Raw genomic sequence first — 22,535 nt, forward strand, 5'->3', positions numbered from 1 at the left:
CATTTGTTGAGAGTGCTGCTGTGGCTATGATTTGTCCAGAGCCATGCAAGATCTTCTCAAGTATGAATAGCACTAAGCTTTTTACTGCTCTTGTTAAAGTGTATTCTCTTAGCGTTCAAAGGACTCAGCCAGCACAAGGAGCTATTGTGCTTGGAACTGTGCAAACCCTCAAGAGACAGCATCGTCTGTAAAAAAAAAAAGAACAAATAATCTGAGTTTAAAGTAACAAGATGGGTAAAACATGCGCATTCAGGCAGCTCAGTAATACCTTGCTGTTAGGTATTTAGGTGGGGTCATAGCAAGACTTTTTGGCATTTTTCCCTTCCATCTCCCTCTGTGCTGCCTCTGTCTTCTTCCTCACACCCTTCCCAGCCAGCTGCTGCTGCAGTTCCGCAGGCCTCTGTCCTGGCTGCCAGAGCTCTGGGCTGACCAGCGGTCGCTTGCCTTTCCCTCTTCCCTGGAGCGCTGCTGCCCAGCAGGTGCCTGTACCAAGCAGGGCATGGACATGGTACCCCCGTTCACATCAGTTATTTCACCAGAGTCCCAGTACATTGTCACTGAAAAGAGCAAGATGGTATCCAAAGACCCTGGAAAACGATTCAGAGGATTTAAGTCAAGTGTTTTTCCACACAGCATTTGTTTCTTTTGGAAGTGCACGTACAATTGTCTGCCATTAGCCGCTGCACAACATGATATCTTCTCTTTGTACGAGACCACACAACACCAACTGCAAATCCTGCTTCCAGGCGATAGCCACGACACAGACCGCTTTCCATCATCAAGACAACATGGTTCAGTTTTTTTCAGTACTTGCCTTTTGCTCTGGCTTTGGGCTTTGTTCCCTCTTACAACTTTGCTCCTGCGGTAATGGCTCTCAAAGGCACAAGAAGGAGAAAATTCCTGTTGGTGGAGGGAGGCTTTACCCAGACCTGCCTGTCTGCCTGCCATACTACTTTGGATGCCAAGTAGACAGCAAGAATGAATCAATGCTGTGAGATTGAAAAGCAAGTGTATCCTTTTGCTGTTTGGACCAGCAGATGGCAAGTGTAGAGGAAAAAAATCAATCTAAGAGCCAGTCCAGGGAATAGACATTAAATAAAGCCATCTGGAAAATATATGAGGGGAAAGAAGAAGATGAGACTAAGTTCTGCTTTAAATATCTGCTCACAACTGAGAGGAAGTTGCTGGGAACTCATGCCATGGGAGAGCAGGCTTTGACCCTGTAAGAAGTTCAGTGGAGTGTCAAAACCTTTGGCAGCATTGAAGACATGGAAGAAAGAACCTAAATTACGAAGCAGAGAGCGCCTAAGCAGCAGCAGCATTTCTGCCTGAGACCCTGGTTATACTCCACGTAGAATAGTGAATACAGGACTGCTCCATCCCCCATGATGGGATTGAGAAGACCACATCGAAGAACCTGGTTTCTAGAAACGGACTAAAAAGAAGAGCAGAGAGTAAGCAAAGAGGGTGATCTAATATATCACAAATTCTGAAAGACATTAATAAATCTGTTTTTATGCCAGTGCCGTGGCCATTTGTTACTTTGCCCTACTATATTTATTCCCAGAGAAGAGAGATGTATGTGGTTTTGCACTCAGGCTTTTAAGTAAAGTTTCAAAAGAGAAGCACAATTCATTGAAAAGGGAAATGGTATCTTACATAAGTGCCCAGCCTTGCTTTTGGAAACTTGCTCTCAGGGAATGTGATTTCAGAGCCCAGAAGTCTAGCAGATGTTATTGCTATTTCTGTTTTACAGGTCAGTGCTTTGGTTTTTTATACTCTGAGAAAGGCACACAGCTGCTGGCCCGTCTTTTACATTATAAGAACAAGTCAATTCGGTATCTTATTCTTAACTTATACATGTGCTGGTTTTGTTTTTTTCTCCTGGTAAAATAGAGGGACTGTGGCACATCTTGAAAATTCAGGTTCTCTAGTAACCCACAGTTTTGTTGGCAGACTGTGTTGTTTTCTTATTCCCATAAAGTGCAACGGTGGATCGTTTTTCAATGATTTTTAGTCTTGATGTCCAGGCCTGTAGCATTAAACAGAACAAATAATCCCCCCACTCAGACTTAACTGCAATGAAAGGAAAAAATTCAGTATTGTAATGTCATTTTTAATGCCTCTGTTGATAATAAGGTTCACGTTGATAATGTAGTAGCTATATTTTGTGTGTTAACTGTCAGTTTCAGACACTGACGTGGAAAACGGTTGCCAGCTCTCACTGAACAAATTTTTCAAGTATTTACTTCCTTTCCATCTCATCTGTGTTGTTACTGATTAGTTATTGTATTGGAGAAGGTTGTCTTTAGTTTCCCTCAGCAGCTAATGGCCAGACTAACAAAAAGGCAGTATTTCTGTCCCTCTGCTCAGATGAATAATTCATTGCCCTGCACTTTTTGTGTAAAGTAAATTTGAACTGTTCCTTTTGTAAGGATTCTTTACAAGAGAGTCGTGGACACGCAGAAATTCATTTACTGCCTTCTGACATGTAATTATCTTTTTACTGAGAGGGAAGTAACAGTTTATTTCTGTTAAATTTTGGTTAAAGGATTTGCTATATCTAGCGTTTGAGGGATGGTATTCTTTAACTGGGGAAGCCGGAGTTTGGCAGGTTTTCAGTGGTGTTCTGCTGCTATTCTCCCCAGCTCAGGCAAACAATGGGCTGGAGGGATGCTGGCAGTGTTGCCTGGTTACAATTCATCAGCGTGAATCAATGCTTCACGAGGCTCCTTCTGCGTCTGAACAACCGGGAGACTTCTCGGTACTGTATTACTGATGTATGCGGAGATGTGACCGGATTACGTACTATCTCAATTACTGTAAAACTATACCTTTGCAGAGAGGTTTGGACAGCAGCGTTTGGCTTTCAGTGGTTGAAGTCATGCAATTTTGAACTGTCTGCTTTACATGGCTTTACAAATACATAGCTGAGTAAAGCAAATTTTTAACGATGTGTTTTGTTGCAAGGTGTGTTTGACAAGTTTGGTACTTCAGCATTCTTCTGTATTCATCAGGAAGATTAAGTCCTTCATTAAGTATCTTCCCCTGGAATAGACACGTGCCTCACTGAAACCTGCCCACAGGCAAAGTGAAGCTTTTAAGAGGAACCGCTGCCTTTCTCATACTCAGTGCATTTGGCCAGATCTTAAGCTGGCATAAAATGAAGCTGGTGGAGTTATGCCAGTTTAGACAACAGGAAGATCTGACAGGTTATTTTTAACACTAGGGAATGGCTTTTCTGTACCCCACCCCGATCTCTTTTACTACTCACCTGTTCTTGCTGTTCAAGACATGACCAGAGGAAAAGTTAAGAGGGAAGAAAGGCACCCAGTTTGGGCTCTCCCTTGAATCAGCACTTCCAGCAGCATTGTTCCCGTCTACATCCTTTTGCTCACTCTTATATAAAACTGTTCTATTGTTTTACAGTTCTCACTGTTCTATTGCTTGTTACCACTCTGGTCCATGTACCACTCACACCCCCTCTTCGGCCAATAGACGTGTAAAACTTCCCATGAGTCTTCACAGCATTTTGGTTATGCCTGAAAACACCTAAAAAAATCAATGGCTGTATGATAATTGGCAACTTTGCCAAGAGTGTCAATGACAAATCACTGACGGAGCTATTTGCTCATCTGTGGCCAGGAGATCACTGGATTCAGGCACCTACCCGAAGCACTGTCTTCATCACTGGTAAATGTCCTTCAGTCTGTCTGCAGAAAAATCCAGGAGTATTCTTCTCATTTTTCTCCTCCTCTTTCACATCTGAAATTCTTGTCCCTGAAAGGCTTTCCCTTTCCCTCTCTCTTTCAGGCTCAACAATTCTCCATTTCTTCTCAAATCTTCATGCTCATGTCTTTAAATTTCTCTTTGCCTCTATTAAGTGCATCATTATCAAAGCTTGTATTTTTGCCATACTTTTCCTTTTGCCCAGCTTTCTCTGTTTTTTCTGGTTCCTGCTATTTAGTGTCAGCTTGCTGAACATTAAGGCCATTTGGAAGAATTTGTAGGAAAAAATGAACTGAAGTGACATCCACTACATTTGCAAAAGAGGACTCTATAGTAAAAAATTAATCTGGTGCTATCTAAAATACAAATATTTCTATGAGTAGGTTCTCTGCATCATTCTGCCTTCTCGTGATGGTATCTTTAGGATGGCCTTTCATAGAGAAAATGGTTTCAGAATACCTGCGCTACTTAAAATACAGTTGCATTGCATACAGCTGTGATTTCTGACTTGCACTCAGTATTCTCTTATGTGATCAGCTTTTATTTAGCAGCAGGTGAGTATATATTTAACAAATTTTCAGTTTGCTTTCTCCAAATGTTTCTTGGTTATCTATAAATATTTTTTTTATTGTGACACTTGAATACCTGGATTAATGCAGCTTTGCTGCTCCCTGGGTTATGACATCCATAACTATTTTGTTTGGAAATTTAAGGGCTTTTGGGATAGAACTTAAAACTGAGCTCTTCCTGTTTTTCTAAAAAGATGAAAGAAGGGAACCGAACAAAAGAATGTCAATTTTCCTATCAATGTGATGGGCTTTGGCTCTTGTTCAGAAAGGTACTTGAAGCACTGACATACTCATCTGCTTTTGGGCAGTTATAATTGCTGCAGGGATAGACTGATTCCTTGGGTAAATATGGACATTTATGGGGGAGGGAGAGATTTGAAGCGCAGCTAAGAGATCATTGCCTGACCCCAAGCCTGTGTTGAACGCAGCTTTATTAGGTCACTGAACCTGGCTGTATGTAGTAACAACAGGAGAGCCTTTTGGGGGATGCACTACACACATCAGCTGCAAACGTTGGGTGTGCTGTTGCGCAGCTGAGATGTTCTGGCGTTTCTGCAAAGACACTTGTGTACATTTCCCTTCTGTCAAAACATTGCTTTGTTTTTAATGGATGAAAAGCTACCCTAAGTTGTGGAGTCATTCCCTTTTAAAGTCATAGCTGGACTTCTCTAGACACGACAGCCCAGCCTTCCTGTGCCTGAGACCCCTCTTTAAAAAAGCTTCTGCCCATGTGGTGGCTGGGTGGTAGGTATACCCACTGCAGATCTCTCCTGCAGAGAATATGCCCTATAAAGATGATACAGGAGCTACTGTCCTGGCTGGGCCATGGGTCCTCACAGATATTCCTGTCCAGGACTGGCAGAGACCGCCTGAGCGAGGAGGGAGCTGCTCACATGTGAGAAAGTACCCAGATGCGATGGGGAAGCATCCAGCTGGAATGAAAGGACTTGTTTCTGCACCAGCACCCCTCGTCCCTCCCAGCCTGCGGGAGCCACGCTGTGTGTGGTGTGCGCAGCATCGCTTCTTGACGTTGTTGGCAAAAAGACGGATGTTCCTCAGAGTCAGTAGAAAGTGAACAGGCATTTTTTTCAGATAATCTGGTCTGTGTGAGGTATTTATGTTATGCTGCGTTCGAGGAGTCATTGTTTCCTTTCACTATACGGGATAACTAGGGCCAGTTGTACCCCATGCAAGGGACCCAGAGGTGCTTTAGCTCTTCAGGTCTAATTCAGCTCTTATTTTTCATCTGCTAGAAAATGCATACTGAGGAGGTTGAAGCTAAATACAGTAATTAATACAATGGCATGGCAGTAACTTAAAATATTTAAAAGGTCATAAAATGCAGAGTTCTTGTGTCATCATTAACTTCCCTTATTTGCTTCTCTTCATTTTTTTGTTATGAATTTAGCTTTAGAATATGTTTTGTAACATGCACGCCTGGGATAATCTTAATGTCTTCATTTTTACATGTTTAATATTCTGCCATTGCATTTGTTAGTGCTATGGCTGTGCGCTTGGTGAATGATTTCTTCCACTTTATCTAATGACCACATTTGAAATATGAAGATTTTATTTCAAGGTTAAAAACTTTCTAGTTTCATTGGCTTGAAGAATAGAAAATTCACCCTCTGTTTTTGCACCGGCACTTCCCGTTTTCACAAACAGGTGACTTTTTGGCATAAAAATAGCTCAGCTGCTGTCTCTCAGTCCTGGCTGGTGCTATGCAGTGGCCTTCGCAAAGCCAGGAGTAACTTTTTGGCATGTCCCTGCCTTTCGCCTTTTCAGGAAGGACCCAGCTAAGCTTCCTGAGCAACATCAGCCTCCGCTAAGAATTCAGGTCAGGATCTCCCAGCTTGTTTCCTAGCAACTGGGGGATACTGGTGCTTTCTCCTCTGACCGGCTCCTTTGCGGTTAGACACCGGGATCACTTGGTGAAGGGATCGGGGCAGTGCTAATAAGTCACTCTTCGGGAAGGCAGAGCATAGCCCAGTGCTGGGTAACTGATGAGACATAGGGTGCACTGTCCAAGTTGAACCGAACTGAGACTGTACAGAACCGTCCATACAAACGTGAAAGTGCCTCTGCTGTTTTTTGGTACGGCTTAAATGTCTGGCGAGGTGACAGATCCCTTTTGAAACACCGGTAGCCTTTTGTGTTGCATTGAATCTGGCAAACAGGAACGTACGCAGGTAAGCAGCTGAAGAAAGTTTATGTCTGAGGTGTTTTAAAGGTTGTTTTCCTACAGGTGTAACGCGTTTCTTGGTTACACAGATGCACAACATTCAGTTGTGGGAGTATTGACCTGCCTTTGTACTTACTAAAGTTTCATCGGATGGTAAGTAAAAAAGTTAAGTGGAAAGATGAACTGTTTTCCCTAGTTCCTTGTGATGTCTGTTTATAAGGTGCTGAAAACAACCTTTAAACTTCTCTAGTTAATTTATTGTAGAATTGGCTAATGAAAAATCCTTAAGTGAGCAAGAGTTATCGGTTGCCACACTCTCGCTGCAACTGGCTCCTTGTAGCACGTTTACAAAATGGAAAGCAGCAAGTCCCTCTAACTATGTATTGTTTGCAGAGGCTGGCAATCATTGCCTCTGGTTGGTAACAATGGGATTTGTTACTGCTTTTTGTTTTCCTTTGATAGATTACAAGTAGAAACCCTTCAACAAACGTAAAAATTAAAGCGATGTGCTGTTCTAAAAAAAAAAAAAAAAAGAGGAAAAACAATTGTCTTCCTTGTACTGTAGTTTCTCTTCTCTACTCAGAGATAGCAGAGATGGTAGGATTTAAACCAGAATATATTTGTGTCTAGTGCTGGTACAGGGCTGGCGTGATAGTTTTCTGAAGGACCACTCCTCACAGAAAATACAGTTTTCATATTTTGAAAAACATGGAAATTTATGTCTCCAGGTGCATACAAGCTATTTAATTTGCCTTTTTCCAAAGTCTATAAACAGTACGTTCCAGCTCTTCAGTGATATGATTTGGCACAGTTTCAGTTAACTTCAGCAGAGGCCTGCCAAGTGACATCAGCCAAAGATCTGGCTGCACTTCTCTAGGACGGGTACACTGGTCATAGGTTTTTTGCACAGGAGTACTGTAGTGGTGCATTTTAAATAGGGACGTAAAAGACCATATTTTTTTAATCCATATATTTTAATTATCTCTAATTTGAAGCTGTTTAATTTGAGTGCTGACTCTAAGGCATTCAGGAGCTGATTTCTTCAGAGAGACTGAGTAAGTGCAGTTTCAATTGATATTTTCCACACTTGGTATTCAGAAAAACAATTCCCAGAGTCTCACATTGCATACCTGATACAGTGGCTGCTTTTCAAAGTGTGCATGCCTAATTTGGTATCCTAAGCTTTTTGTCTGTATCATACATACGGGAGAGCTCGTACATCCATTCCTAGGACCCACAGTGTATATGTCCACTTAAGAAGACAGAAAAAATCCATACCAGGTCAGGATCTTCATGCAGTTCAGGATGTTCTTTATTACAAAAGGCTCTCCCAAGTGTGTAACTTCACACTACTGTGTGTTTAGGTGATGTAGGACAGAGAAGGAGAAATATCTGTTTGAGGAGGTGCTTCACATTTCATTTAATTGTTCTGGCCTCTAGGTCAAGAACTTTCAGGAGACAGTTAACAGCAGAAATCTCTTTAGTCACTTTGTTCTAGCTGTTTTAGTAAAGCAGCACCCTCAGAGGATAGCATAGGACCTGAGAGATTAAGTCACCCAGCACTCCCTGATCTTTCTTCTGTTCACAAAGCCTTGTAGTGTCCTCTTAATAATGCTCTTCTGCCAGAGCTGGGAGCTCTGCTAGACATCTCATTCCCTGCCCATTACCATGACTGACAAATATTTTTTAAATGTCTGAAAAGACTCTTAAAAGGAAGGAGGACCCTAGGCAAAGAGGGTCAGATTTTCCTCAAGCTTGAGCTAGTACATTTGCCAACTGCATGTGAAAGGCTAAATATTTTTCTGTTAACACCTACACCAGAGGCATTCTGCAGATACACAGATGGCTGGGCCCTTGCAAGTCCAGCCAAGGGAGCGTACGCTGAGGCTTCAGGGTTTGAAAAGAAACTGGAATGGGTTCTGTAGTCTGGTATGGACAGCCAGCATCAGTGATCTGGGTGGCTGGACGTAGGAAGGAGCCAAGTCGGGGGGGTGTGGTGTGGTGTGGGTTATTGGAACATAGGCCCTGCACAGAAAGGCTTTTCTTCATAGCAAACGCCTCGGACATGTCCTTGGACTCTGCAGTAGAGAGCAGTCTAGAGGTGGAAGGTAAATGCTTTCCTCTCTGCCTGTCTGCCAACCTGTGCAAGTCTAGCTGGGAGCTGGGGAGCTTAAATCCAAGAGTGACCTTTGTGTCATCTAACTATAGAGGCTGCCTGGTATCGAGTGTCCAGTTCTGGGCATCTGGCTGCCAGAAGGGGTGAGCTGGGAGTGGGACAGGTGCAGAGAAGGGTTAGTAAGATGTCCAGGGGAATGGAGAGCTTATCTCTCGGAGGAAATTAAGGTGCATTGGCTTGCTTGGCTTCGCAGATGAAGACTGAAAGGGGAGATGGCTATCTTCTCTAAATACTCCTGGCAGGAGAGAAAAGGAAAGGATCGCATTGGCGATTGCCTCAAGGAAAGGATCGCATTGGCACAAAAATAGAAAGGTATAGACTGGCCATTTAGTCCGGGAATTTCTAACCATCAGAGTTACAAAGTTCTGGAATAGCGTTTCAGTCAAAGGGATGTTGAAAATTGAATAGTTTTCAAAATTGAATAGTTTTCAGAGTAAGGCTGGAGTATTTGCCAGCAACAACAGGGGCCTGAATGCTCAGGAAGTCCTTTCTGGTAGTATGTTCCCAAGTTTTATCTTGATACACCTATGTGAAGCTCAAAGATTTAGTGTAGCAAAACATGCCCTTCTTCAGGAGACTGTACTGTATGAGAGAACTGAAAAAGGCCCAGCAATGCATGGAGCCCTGCACTGGGAAGGGCTGATAGGTGGGATGCATCCAATAGTGATAGAACTTGCAGAAACACAGAGCTAAAGAGCCTTTATGGGCAAAACAAAGGGTCATTAAACTGTGTAAGACACTGGATGGGTGCTGAGCATCTCTTCTGTAACTTTGGACCTGCCCAAAGGATCAGAAAAAGCCAACAAGTGCTAGGACCCTTCAAAGGTGCCATGAGACCGGCCATTTTGGACATCGGTTTTGATTTGTTGCTGTAACTAGCTCTGGATACACAGGTTTTTCACCTGCCTCCCTGGCAAACCAAATGAAACAGTAGTTGGAGGTGGGGAGTTCCCTCCCCAGGAGCAGCCAGGGCAGGGTGTGGGATGGCCCTGGAGGGCTATACCATGCCTGAGAGACAGATTGGCCCTGAAGGAAACCACTTCAGTGGTTTTACTCTGCACCACCTGACTTGGTTGGGATCATGGCAGACCCACAGGGGATGGGAGGAAAGCCTACCACAAACAGCTTTTGTTCGCACAGTTTTGCTTCCTGAGCTTTGATTAGGAATGCTTCTCTGCCACCCTGTCTCCCAGTGGTCTCCCTTTCACTCTCCATGGGGAGGTTATATGCCTCTCTGCTCATCTTCTTACGTCTGAAAGAGCGTACTCTTAAGTTAGAATTTTCTAGTATCTGAATGCCAATGCCATTTAATTTATGAATGCTGCAGTACATTTTGTTGTGCTCATTTAAATCAGGCAGAGCTCAAGTACTGTACAGTCACGTGTAAAGGTGATGGCAGATGAGAGCTCTTTATGTCATGCTGGATTTCTGCAGCTCACGCTCTATCTGCCAAATTGCAGGCAGGAAACTTTTGAATTAATGACAAATATTTCCCAACAGTAGTTAGTTAAGTGCCTGCACATGTTAAATTAACCATAATAATCTTGTCATAGTCATAAATTAATAACCTGCATCTCATCGGGCTTTGAGTATTGAAGTAAAACATTAGTGGTGTATTCAAAGAAGGGAGCCTGGTGATAAGTCCCTAAATGGCTCTTTTCCTTTCTGCCCCTTTTAAACATAATAGCGTGTGGGGCTTACGTGGCACACAGGGTAGGACAGTGCAGATGGGAATGCAGAGCACCTGACCGTGAGCTGCTAGGTAACCCTGGCTTCCTTCTTTCCTCCACAGAGAGGTGTCTCCTTGGAGTAAGGTGATTTAGACCTATTAATATCTGAATATCTTTTCTCCATTGCCTAGAGGGAGATACAGCCAGGAACAAATGTGCACGTGACACCTTTCTGCCAAAGAGATCGTAAACCAGTGAGGGGTTTCACAAGGAAAGTGCTCAGAGGAGAACAGGGAGAATTTTCGCCCTGGTGGCAGAGGTGAGAAGAGACTGAGGGCAAGTGGTGATGTGGGAAACGGGGACATTTCTCTCTGTGTTCTGCACCAGTGGGAGGGTCCATGGGACCCCTTCAAAGGGAGATCCAGGGAGTGGAATCCAGTTCCCTTTGCCTCCTGCTTTCTACTATGCCATGGGGAGCTGCGCCCAGGACCAAAGAGGGCACCTCAGTCTGTGCCATTGGCTCCAGCAGAGCTGGACCAAGGGACAGGCCTGGAGCTGAGCACTGCTTCTGTGTGCCAGACTCACTCTGGTCCCTACTCTGAGAAGTGCTTCTTGAATGACATCGTGAAAAGCATTTAATCTCTCCGCACTCTTGTACCAGTCTGTAAAATGCAGGTGCCAACAATTCTTTTCCCCCTTTGGAGAGCCTTTTCAAGTTGTAGGCTGGTTGTCATCCCAACATTTTATGTGTGTGGACTGGGTCAGCATAAATTCATCGTAATCTTTGTAGTGGTATGAATGGAAACAACTGTACCTTTGTAGTACAGTTTCTTGAAACGCTGTGAAGTTCTCCAGGAAGTCCCATGTGACTTGAGGTCAGGGACAGGTCTGAATCTCAGGTCTTTCGGAGAGCAACAGAAGCTGGCAGCTGCCTCTTCTACTCTCTTCTTCTCTCCACCTCCAAGGAAAGTGGCAGCATCATGATAACATCAGCTAAACAGCGGCTGGCTTCTGCCAGGCTAGTAATGCTCCCCCACTGCAGTATGCATCCCCACCATGTGCTCTCTACGGGATTTCACTTCTCAGTCCCTCTCTTCTCGTCCTGACTCTCTGCCATACCCTGAACTGTCCATATCCTCTAACGGCCAGCCTAGAGGCTCATCAGGGCTGTGCCTGGGCTACGGGTGTACCAGCTGCTCAGCTGTCTAGCAAGAGGAACAAGCAACTGTCAGCTTTCCTGCAGTGGGGACTCCGCACAATCACCAATTTTTACAAAACCGGTAGGAGCTTCATAGCTTTGAGATGCGTCTCTCCATCAAACTCAGCTGAAAAGGACCAGTGGCTTCAAAAGTGGTGGGGAAATGGGGAGATGGAACAGGATAGACAGTGCAGTCACGTAAATGTTGTTTCCTTAGGAAATTAAGCCTAAGGAGTAGCAGCATTGTACAGGGATGTTTATCACCCATCCTCCTGCACCAGTTTAAGATGAAAGCGCTGTCAGGGCTGAATCCATCTGTTTTGCAGATGAGAGAGGATGCAGAGCCGGTATGACACTGTAACTGGTAGCATATTCTTCTGCTGCTCTGGATAGATAAGGAACAGGAGCCCTCCCAGTGACTATGTCCCTTACTGTTATAAACACTGTCAGGGAAGGTTTGAGCTCTTTAGTACTGTCCTTTCTTGTGTTTCCTCCAGTCCCCTCTCCTCATTTTGTTCTGCATGTCACATTTTTGCATATAATCTTCTGGATATATGAGCGCACATGCTCACTGTTAACTTGTCCTGGACAAACTGACACATGCAAATGCTTTCTTCTTCCCAGTCCAAGGGAACAATTGGGCTTGTGCAGGTGGTGTAGGGTGCACTAGAGACTTGGCTCTGGACTTGTGACAAGGCAGCAGTAAAATCTATTAAGCTGCATTTGGGGTATCGACTTCCAAAAGTCTACAAGTCTGAAGTGGCAAATGGAGGTGAAATGTGCAGAGTGATTCGCCAGAGATTGTTTTCACTGAGGTTATTGCTGCAGGGAATGAGTGAGGGGGAAAATGAGAATCGGAGCAAGCGGCAGTTATTTCCATTCGCTCATATCCTTGTTTTGGAGCACAGACTGTGGTTTGGAGCACAGACCTGCAAGTATATGGGGAGCGAAGAGCTACAGGAAAATACCTCCTCTCTTTCAAACACAGAATAACAAATATGTCCCGAATGGGTAGTAAGAATGAAAAGTTTGCAAGTACGTGTTCGGGAGGGAGTAAATGACCAAAAATTAGGGCTCTTACATTTGTGAAATCCTGACTGTGTTTTTCTTATAGACTGTGGAGGAAGATTGCGAGCAAAGATCAAAGGACTCAGCAATGTTGTTTATTGTGGAGTGGTCAGAAAGCAACCTTCCAGCCTGTTCACATAAGAAATTATTTGAGTTAGGAAGACTGTCCAACTTAACTGGCCTCCTACCTGAAACCCCTGCAGTAGTCATGTATTGCTGTGACCTTGCATTAAAAGTCTCGTGCTCTTTTTTCTGGAAATGATCTGAGTGTTACTCAGGTGGAGGAAAGAGAAAGGAGCCCATGGCACATCTCTCTCCCATCTGGGTTCAAGAAAATGATTGTCAACTGAAAGCTGAGAGGAACTAAATTAGGTAGGGTCAAAAGAGGCTAAATAAGGCCCTTTCCAATTAAAAGTCTGCCACATGTACTGCTTCAGAGCAAGCCTCATACAACAGTTAGACAAGAGGCCGTTCAGCTTTGTATTTGGCCTGTGGGGTTTAATGCAACAGGAATGTGGAATGTGTTTACAAGGTAGCAGTTATTGCTGAAATATGTGAGTGCTGTTGCCCGGGGAAATTTCAGAGGATTGAGATTGCACTGACAGTGGCTGTACCTCTTGGACAGTCTGTGTGGATGTTGGGGAAGAAACTGGCCTCTGAGCCTGCAGTCAGAGCGCTGCAGAGGGAGTGCAGGGGAAGATGCTCCTCTTCCTCCCTGCCTCCTGCTGCCCTCCTGCAGCTCCAGCCGGATCTCACTCCGTCCTCGCCGCTCCTTCGTGCTAGGATGACCCAGGAGGGGGACCGGTCCTTGGGCTGGAGACATGGCTTCTTGTTATCCCTGCATCCGAGGTGACTCCAGGTTAGCACACGACTGCAGCCAGTTCGGCAGAGCGGTGTGGGCTGAAATGAGGCAAAGCAAGGGAGTGCTGAGGGCCCCTGATGGCATCTTCCATGAGCAGCTCCTGGAAATCAACCTGCTTATGTTCTGGCTAGTCTCAGCTGGTAGGCTGGTATATCTCTGCCTGGAAGGGCTCAGACTTCTCTTAGAATATTTAATTCATTCTCTCTGCATTACCTACTTTATTTCTTTTTTCTCTACTTTAAATATTCAATATTAAAGCTATTCTGCACATGGTTCATAAATGATCCCAATCATTATTTCATCCTTCCAGCACAGAATTCCCGAGGAACTCGGTAAAGCCCAGCCTAGTCTCTTTATTTCATGCACTTTCCTTATTACTTGTGTTTGGCCAAACCAGACTGTATTTTTCATCACACTAATGGCAAAATATTTGGAAGCAGGCCTGGGATACAGCTATATTCTGTGTTCAGGTGAACCTGACATTTGAAAAGATTTGTCATTAACTTTTAAGGAAATTGAATAAAACTGTTGAAATGACACTGTTGACCACACCACACATTATGCAGCTGAGAATAAATACTGTGTGCAGTGTAGATGGGCTCAGAATGGATAAAAATTGGGCCACATTCAGCTCTGATGTTAGCAGTTACCTTCATGGTCTGCTTATCTTGGCCCACTGAGTTTTCTTCTGAAGAGCAGATAAAGCTAAATAAGGATCTCATTCTGGGTAGTGCTAAACACTTTCTGCATCTTGAACTCCCATTAACCTCTGCACTGTACAAGAACACCCTTACATTAGCCTAATTGATGGGGCAGCCGATGTAAGTGCACCATTCCTCAGGGCTTGCTGTGGTTCCAGGTGAGTCTTATTCTTTCTTTGGCACAAAGTAAGTGTGTATGTATATAGACAATGTATTGTATTTATGATTCCAGAAAGCAAGGAAGGATCAATGAAAGCCTGTTATGTTTCCTTGAATTTAGAGGCACTGAGACCTTATAACAAAGTTGATTTTTCTACTTATTCTGAATACCAAAAAAACCTTGTGTAATTATTTTTGTGAAATAGCTTGAGGAATGTTCCCAGTACTGAATTCAAGAATAATTGCAATTGTGACATGTAGAATCAAATGTAATTTTGTTCTAACTAGAGCAAGACATTTTATTTTCTTTTCTATAGCTTTTCAAGAAGAGGCATGGTGAATTTTTAATACTTTACTGACCCTTTTTTCTGAGTGATATTAGCCTGCTATTGTACAAAAAAAGATGAACTTCTTCAGAACATTATTAGCCAAAGTGGTCTATGTAAACACCTGATATTATTTAAGTTAAAAATACAGATTGTGGTTCTATCAGTAAAGATGGCTGATACAAGCCTAAGACTCTGGTTCTATGTTGAGCTGTTTGTGCTCCTAAATATAGCAGAGGATCTCTGGTAGGGAGCCGTCCAGGGGAGGTCTTGTGTCTTTGTGTAAAACAGCTATGCCTTTATTATCCTTGCGTGCTGAGAAAGAAGGAGAGCCAATGTAGCTTTATTACTCTAAAAAGTCTTCTAATAATAATGCTTTCCGTGTTGGTAGAATAGATCTCCTGGCTTCTCTATTAAATCACAAAAAATAGAGAACTGAAAGCAAGGAGGAGGGTCTTAGTCCATAGGAATAAGACATTTCACATGTGTTTGCTTTATTCGTTTGCCAATGTAAGCTCCTCCCCCCTCCCTTTTAATTCTTTTATATGGTTGTTTGGTTTGCTTTGTTGTTGGACTTTTTTTGTTGTTGTTGTTTAAAGAAACCATGCAAGCTAAGGCTTTTCTCATGAACAAAATATGACCTTTGACAAAGCGTATAGCCGTGAGTTGCTGAGCTCTATCACGGAAGCAGAGTTCCCTTCACCGTTCTGGGGGACAGCTTATTCCCTGCGCTACCCAGGACATCAGGCTGGGCAATCCCAGTGCTGCCTTCTGACTTCTTATGTTTGTGTGTTCTGTTGCAATGCACTTTTATAAAAACAAAAAGCTCACTCTTCCAAAGCTGCTTGGGAGGCATGTTTATTTTATGGAGTGTTTCTCATTTCTCTCAGAAACAATGGGGGAAGGAAGGTCTATCAGTTCTTGTCAAAAACAGGTAGAGAGAGTAGGATTTTTACCCCCTGTCCCTTAGAAGTGCGTTATACTTGTAATAGAGAAAGGAATGTGCTGTTGGCAGGGGCATGGCAGAAGGGCTGGTGAGGATCCGACTTGAGAATCTGCACAGTCTTTGGAATAACATGGACAGATGCACCGGGGAGGAGTTTAGGCAAAGGGAAACGCATACTGCCCAACAGCAGTGAAAGAGGCGAGCAAAAACAACTGAACACCCAGAAAATCCATTGAAAGGCTTGGGAAGATGCACCCACTGCCTCTTCTGTTTTTCCTGTCGTAGCCTGTGAAGTCTGTCATGCTGGTCATGGCAAGTCTTGCCCTGTTTGCAAAAAGGCTTGGAAGGGGAGCCCATGCAGTGAGCTGTATCCTATCTCTCATCTCCCATCTTCCTTTTAGCAGGTATTTTATTACTTGAGATCCCTTGATGTCTCTACAGTCAGTGATCACAGGGACATCGGGCACCACCTTATGTTTACACAGTATGCAACAGGGAATTTGAGTGAGATGTGAGTACTGCAAAGGAAAGGGCTGGTGCAGAGAGACAGAGGCATGTCAGTAGTTAAACGTAGCTAGTCTCTGCGCCACAGCTTGCTATTCCTCTACCTCCACCTCCAGCATCAGTGGAGTAGCAAACTCTGGCACAAGGAGCAGCACTGGAAGAGATTATGTGTTGGTGCAACTAACTTCTGTTAGTCATTTCTGAGAGAAAGGGCAAATGACTCAGAGCTAGTTCTACTCATTTTCACTGGGAAGAGGATGGGAGGATCCCTAAAAGGCAGAGTTTTAAAGAGGGCATTGACTTTGTGTTCAGGCAGGGTGCTCTCACCTGGATGCCAGGCTAGGACTCATGCAGCCAGGGAGAGAACGCTGGCAGCAAAGCTACTCGCAGCCAGCCTTGCTCTGAGCATGAGGAGTGGCACACAGGCTCTCACCACACCATCGTGGTTGCTCAATATACAGATTTTCTAATAACATAAGAGCATGCTACAAGGGTAGCAGTGGCTAGAGAAAAATGTCAGCCACAAGCAAAGAAACAAAACTGTTTATTAATCAATAATGCAGATAAGTAAAGGTGAGGAAAGTGTGCTGGACTGATGAAGATGGATAGTGAACTATCATGTTTTCGACAGCAAACCATTTGTGAAAATACTACGTTTTGAAGATGATGTCCCCATGGACGTCAGTCAGCATAAACAAGTATGTGCTAACAGCATCTGCACTAAATTATTAAAACAAGGCGAGGACACATGAAGTTAGAGATTTTGCAAAGTAATACTTTACGTTTACTGATTCAAAGCATTTGAAGAAAATGGAAGGAGATGATCGTCTGCCCAACTTTGAAAACAGAAGGCAAAGTTGTATATGAAAAGTGTTAGGGTGTTTTTCTTCTTGATTTAGAATGATGTTTATCTTTGATATTTTTATATAGATTGGGTAGAGGAAAACAGAGCAGTTTTATCAGAAAATATGTTCTCTCTCTGTAAATTATTTTTAATAATTCAAAAAGGATGGGGACACAGCTAGAATATGTACAGATCCGGTGCCGACACGGTAGAAAGGCAGGGTGGCCCTTCAGTCACACTTCTGGGACTCCAGATAAAGCTCCTAGGATGGCTGTGTGTGTGTAAGCGTGCATTCAGGTGCATTTGTTCATTTGATTTAAAAGTTGGAGGCCAAATAAGAAGTGAAATCTGTACTCTTTTGACAGAAAGAGAGGTCTGGAGCAGGAAGATGTATGGCTTTGGAAATGATGGTGCAATTGCTATCAAATTCACCTGTCCCTTTTTGTGAGCTTTTTGGATGTGCTTTTACAAACTAATTGGATTCCCAGAGACCTGTATCTCACTCATGCGGACACTCCCAATACCTGGGATCATATGTGCCGTGCTAGCTCAGCGGGAGTGCTTCACTGTGCTTCCTAGACCTCCTGTTGCAAAAGGGGGAGTAGAGAGGAGAGGTTTATCTTAGTAACATAAGCTCAAGATGATGGATGACTTCTGGAAAGGATTTTATAATTGGGCACGCTGCGAGAGATTTAGTTTTGGCTAGGCTCAAGCGTTATCACTTGGGAGCACTGGAAGTGGTTTGAGAACTTGAAAACGGGGGTGATACTGGGATCTTTATTAGTAGGAGAAGGTCTGAGCAGAGAAGTGTGTTGAACAGCAGCGTTTCTTTTGCTTTGTGAATACCTCCTCATCACAAGCTCGTTACCCTGCTCCCTCACACTTCCTTCTACCACACCCTGTTGTGCAATGTCTTCAGCACATGGTCTCCCCTGGTTGTAGGGGTAAACCTTTGCTTGGAATGCAGGTAATCACGACACACTTTTGGACCTGCACTATGCCAAGGTGTCCTGGGGCTGTGTCCAGGTGGTGCTCTTGCTAATGCCCCTGCTGGAGAGCTGGAGCATCTCCAGAGGTGCGAAAGCTCTGCTGATGCACCTGCTGCTGGCAGGGGATCGCGACGGGTGCCCTGGGCGTGCTCCCTCTGGAAACTTTGAGCTGTCTCTTTTCTGCGGTCCATATGATAGAAGAAGGGCCTGCATGGTCCATGGATGGGGCCTTCATTTCAGGTCTGAGCCCTCAGAGAGGGTGTGGATGAAGAAAAGCTGCTTCAGTCTTCACCCCTGGTCTTTAGGATGCTGTCGGTTTGGTTACTACCTCAGCTAGAAGAGTCTTTCTGAGTATTTGGGTTTTCTTTATATCCCCAGAATTCCTGCGTTTTCTTTCCCAAATCCACAAGACTCTGTAATACCAGTAGGAATTTTAGTGCGTATCATGATACTGGAGAGAAAAAAGGGCAGGTCTTCCTCTCATGTGAAATAATTTCCCTAAATTCAGATTTTTAAAAATCACTTTACTTCCTGGTGTTTCTTTGTCTACTAGAAATAGAATATTCTTATACAACACAGGAATAAAAGGTGTAAATTGGTGTCATTCAGTTCAGCTGTGATTTTTTTTGCATACCCACTTTTGAATGTACTGACATTTGGGAGGGATAAGAAGGGGAATAAACACCCATTGTGTTGCCATATTCCCTCTCTGTTCTCTGCACTGATGTAGTCTCAGCTGTATTTCTTGTGTCTTAACTCATCTAGAAAGGGCACAGGAAGGTGTGTGGAAGAAGGAAAGTGGAAAAAGTCTCTGTTGGGAAAAGTCCAATATAGAGAAAATACTGTTATAAGCTTGGGTAATATTTAGCAATTTATCATCAGACATTTTGGGTTTATAAAATCTCATAATAAATTGATAAACCAGGTATCTCCAGTATTCTGCTGTGAAAAGAACCGCACATAAAATGCAAAGGAAAAAAAAAAAGAGGAAAAGAGTACAACTGCCAGTGGTGTGGTAAATCTTGCCCTTGCTAACAGAGGAGGAGAAGTGATGCAGACTGCTCCTCTAGGATGCGAATCCTTCTGAGTCTTCGGATCCCAAGGTGATTTAAATGAGTGATGGACTTCAGCAGATCCTTAGGGAAACTGGAAATGAGAAAGCTCAGCAGCCCCTTTCCACAGCTGAGCCTCCAGATCCAAGTGTAAGTGCACACTGAATAGCACCTGTGCCAGTGGGTGCCGATTCAAAGCTGCTGGATTTTGTTAGCATTTTGTTGCACAGCTATTAAACTTGTAGGCTGTCATAGATTTTAAGCAAAGCTTTGAGGAAGATAAAATTTAGCTCCAGAGCAAACAATCACATACCTGTTTATGCCAGGGAAGTGACAAGTAGTTACAGTTATACCAAAGGTAAACTTTGACCTCTGGGTTTTTTTGGATTCTCCTCTTAAGCATCATGTTTTAAGCTATTCTTTCCTATGATTAATGTATTAACACCAAAGGGTTTGTTACAGGCGCTGAGGAAAAAGCTTGAAAGATTGAAAACCTGCCTAAAGATATTATTAAAATAGGTTATAGTGAAGGAAAAAAGGGAAGATATAGATGGAGCAGTTCTCGAAGTTTATATATTTGGGAAAGAAAATAAGGGTTATCTCATGGTGAAAACCAGCATTTCTCTAACAACATTCAGCAGAGGAAGCATTTAAAAGGAAAAACAACTTCCCCCCATGTCAATAAAAGTGTCATTGTAAATTTTAAAGTAGAATTGAATGTGATTGCCTACAGCTAGGTTTGGTAAGACCCTAAGCTGGGCAGCGCCCCGCTTGCAGAGCAGTACAGAGAGATCTCTGGCAGCCATAGGATGCTCAGCAGGGGCCAGTATCTCTTCGTGCTGTGTTGGGATATTGCTCCAGTGGAAACAGTCACGCGGCAAAACACTCAAGCAAATGGCTAAGTCTCAGCTTCAGTATTTGCTTAAAATCAAGGTTTGCTAAAAACCCATCTGTTGATGATTGTGCTTATTTCTGAAAACCCGGACACCAGCGTGCTGCCCACCAAGCGTTCTGCAGCTCCTTCCACTCCTATCCACTGCCTGCCGACCCCCCGCCAGCCTCAGGTGCCTGTTTGTCTCTTGATGCAAACAACTCATCCCTTGGTAAAAGCAGCTGTAAAACCCGTCCCGCACCCTTGGCACTGGGCCGGCAGCCGCACCTCGTAGTCCTCGCCACAGCATGTGTTTGCACAACATAGCGACTGTGGCGAGGGCTGCCACCATCGCCGCCTCCTCCTCCTCCTCCTCCTGCACATCAGCCGGTGCGGGCCCAGGAAAGTCACATCAAACCATGGGTTCAGGTTGGAAACTTGCCTTTTGAACTGAAAACTTGAGATATGTCCACTTACTAGCTCTGGGCACTGAAAGGTCCACGTAGTTCCCTGATCCTTGTAATTGCACGCAGAGTTGAGGTGCAGCAATATTTATAAAAGCCTTACAGTCCCCCCACTGTGAAAACAATATCACTCGTCTCACCCAAACTTCTAGGATCTATTTACCTTATTTACTGTTTAAAATAACCCCGTCCCTGCTGGGGCTATGAGACTCTCCAGGCTCCTGCGCAGGAGGCACAGGCTGCTGGTGCTTGTGCCCAGTGCCTCCTCCACCATGGGCACCTCTGACCCACACTTCAGGTCACTTTCTGCTTCACTCCAAAGTCATCTTACCCAGATGACCTTGCTCCCTGCACACTGCCTAGATCTCTTCGGCAGCTCTCCCACAGCGAAGCAGCCAGGTCTTTCTGCAGGCAACACTGGGGAGCTGTGCAGGGATGACTGGCAGTGGTGGTGGGACCTGGCCAAGGACCTAGCTCCTTCTCAGAAGCCGTCGCTCCAGCCCTGCACCCCGTGTTGCACCCTTGCAAGAGACATTTCCAAAAGCACAGCGGTGGTGGGCTGCCTTTCCCAGATCTTGAGCACTTTTGGGGAAGACACAGTAATTCCTAAAATAACCTTAGGAAAACAGCAAAAACATGGCAGACCTGAGGAACGGCTGCGTGAGGTCAGAAGGGGAGTGAGGACCTTGCTTCAAGATGCATAGCTGGCAAGGAAAGAGCTCATTGGGGTTCAGGGTGTTTCTGTTCCTCCCAAGTGAGGAGATGTGTGCCGCACCCCCGGACACATATTACTGTCCCCAGATATTTGGCACACCCAGTAGAAACACTCTTCATGACCTGAGATGACCATCAGTCACACAAATCTTCTCTGACATTATGGTGGAGCTAACCTTTTTATAAATCTTTTTTATTCTCTAGAAAATTGGCTGCTAAAGTTTGAGATGGGACAACAACACGTTTCTTGATTGTCAGAAGTATAATATATTATCTGCTTGGCTTTTGCCAGAGGGAACGTGTTTATACTTGCCTGCATGTTTCAAACTAACATTTCCATTATGTGGGTGTTTATCCCCCAGTGGCTTTGCTGTTCAGAACTGGAAGTATGGCATATAAACATTTAGATTAAAAAAAATACACCCTCACCTGAGTGCACCTGGATGCTGCGGAGCTGTGCCAGTGGGCCACAGCTGGGGATCTGAGTTACGGCGTCTGTAATTTATATAGTGACTGTGGGATCCCACTTCTGGATGCGTATGGCTTATAGATGCTACAGGGCATGCATATAACAGCTGAGGCTTTAAAGGTATTGATTTGCACTCCTGCCATCGCTGTTGCAACACCCTGAGCCTGTTTAATAATGGACTAGATGTACCACAGCCCACAATACATATTTATCTATTACCTCCCATCGGGCATTTACTTTAAAAATATATGTATCATCCGAGTCTGTTTTTTCTAGGGCTGGTTCCTTCCTAATTCTGCCTACATTAGGCAGATGCCCTTGACCAAAAGTTGCTCTCCCTCATCTTTGTGTTTAACTCTGATTTTGGTTTCCTGATGGGTGGTGGCAGGGGGTGTTTTACAACCAGTGTGCGGGTCTGGCTGGGAGGGGAGAGTTATTCTGAAGTTATTCTACAGCATTTAACTCACCATACAGACAATGACATCCATGACTTCATTCTGCCTTGATCAAGAAATTATGGTTTTCCAGGTGAAGAAAAGAGAGCACAAACAGACTACTGCTCTGAAAATGCATTTTAAATTACCAATACTCTGTCCTCAGGCTTTGCACATGTAGAATTTTGGAAATATTTTTTACTTTAGGAACCTTAATAAGCAAAGTGATATTTTGGTTCCAAAAAGCAAAGAAGAGAGAAGAAAAGAGGAAAATTGCTTGTTATATTTTTACTTGTATTTTTCTGTTGTCTATATGAACAAAGGAATAAAAAGAGTTGTTACCTTTTCACAAGTTCCTTAGAAAAGAAGAAAAGCTAGAATCCATAGAATACTTCAAATTGCATATAAATAAAGGAAAAATACGTGCAGTTCTTTACTAACGTTACTTGTACATGTTACCCACATGCTGCAGTTATATCAAAGACATTTTGTCTGTGGTCCTGAATAGATACAGAGAGGGAGAGTCAAAGAAGCCCTCTGATGCATACTTTTAGAAGCACTTGAGAATCTCATCAAACTCAATTTCCAGTCAGGAGAGCTAGTTGGTT

The sequence above is a fragment of the Charadrius vociferus genome, unplaced genomic scaffold (assembly GCF_000708025.1).
Source record: "Charadrius vociferus isolate BGI_N301 unplaced genomic scaffold, ASM70802v2 scaffold92, whole genome shotgun sequence".
Lineage (NCBI taxonomy): Eukaryota > Metazoa > Chordata > Aves > Charadriiformes > Charadriidae > Charadrius > Charadrius vociferus.